The sequence below is a fragment of the Gordionus sp. m RMFG-2023 genome, chromosome 1 (assembly GCF_954871325.1).
Source record: "Gordionus sp. m RMFG-2023 chromosome 1, tfGorSpeb1-WG-v2, whole genome shotgun sequence".
Taxonomy (NCBI): domain Eukaryota; kingdom Metazoa; phylum Nematomorpha; class Gordioida; order Chordodea; family Parachordodidae; genus Gordionus; species Gordionus sp. m RMFG-2023.
The window spans coordinates 1,455,932-1,457,268 of record NC_088775.1 but is presented as its reverse complement, the minus strand read 5'-3'; positions in this window follow the sequence as shown (position 1 = coordinate 1,457,268).

Genomic DNA, 1,337 nt, shown 5'->3' with positions numbered 1-1,337 from the left:
CCTTCACCCCACCTGCCCTCTCCGTACACTCCTAACTTTGCCCGTAACGACAATACCTCATACGCCACCGCGGCGACAAGCGGTACACTTTCCCAAAATGTTCGGAATGACTATTTTAATGAGAGATTCTTATCGACCAAACAACCTCACCATTACAATTACTTAAACCAATTCAAGTCAAGCACCACGCCTTTATTTCCTCCCACATTTGATAACTCCATGCCACTTCCTCTTGTAGAGAGTTCAAGCGGGAAAAAAATTTGTTCCCGAAACTACGTAGATGCCAATTGTTTTAAAACGGGAAACTGTAATGAGACACAACTAGTAGGTGGGCATAACAGTTTAGTCACAGGTCCACTTGATTTGACTTCCTATCGGAAGAGCGACATACGCGAGGGTGTTTATTCCAAATGTTCCAATAATCCTGATTCTTACCTCTACCCCTTTACGGCCAACTACCAAACGTCTAAAAGCGATCTTGGAAACCCCCTGAATATTACGATTCCTTATCCGTTGGAGAAAAATAGGACTTCTTCGCATTTCAACGTAATTCCCAGTAATACCACATCCGGTTGTTCGACTCCTCTACTAAAAACGTTCACTCCCAAGCGGCCAGTTAAATTATCAGAATACTCCTTCAGCGATTTGCCACTTCGTTCAAACCACCCCGCTAGCATTAATAACAGTGCCACTAAAGAATGCAATTCTAGCTTTGACCTTAATGCAAGCTCAGCTGGTGGAAAAGCCAGGAAATTTTACCGAAGAATTAGGAGAATCAAAAGGATTCCCGCCCTCTCTCCTTCGGAAAAGCTGGAGAGCTTCTCCTCGATTGACAGCGAAGATGAGATGTACATCAACGAAATTCGTAAGGACTTGTCCAAGCTCTGGAAATACAACAAAGAATTGAAGGGGCCCGAACTCGAGGGTTTTTTCAAGAAAAATTTGCGAAATATGCGCAGAAGTACTGGAGAGTTGCGCGGTATCCGAGGGGAGAGTAAAGGCAGTCTCCCTCTATCTGGCGTTGGGCATCAACAACTTTCCAAGTCTAATCTCGAAATATCACGCCCGATCGCCAACGATATAGACACGAATATCGTCGTCGAAACCACCGAAACACGTGATTTAATAGAATCGACTATAAAAAATAACCATGGCTCTTTATCAGTTCCCACCGACAACCAAATAAACGTTTCGAACAAAAATTCCGTCGATAACGATATCATAACTCTCAATACCGTAAGTTCTAGCGTGGCGATAGGGCTGCCAGTATTTTCTCGATGCGGTCATAACAAAGATGGCTTCGATAAAGATCAAATTATCTCCGCGAGCCCCGAAAT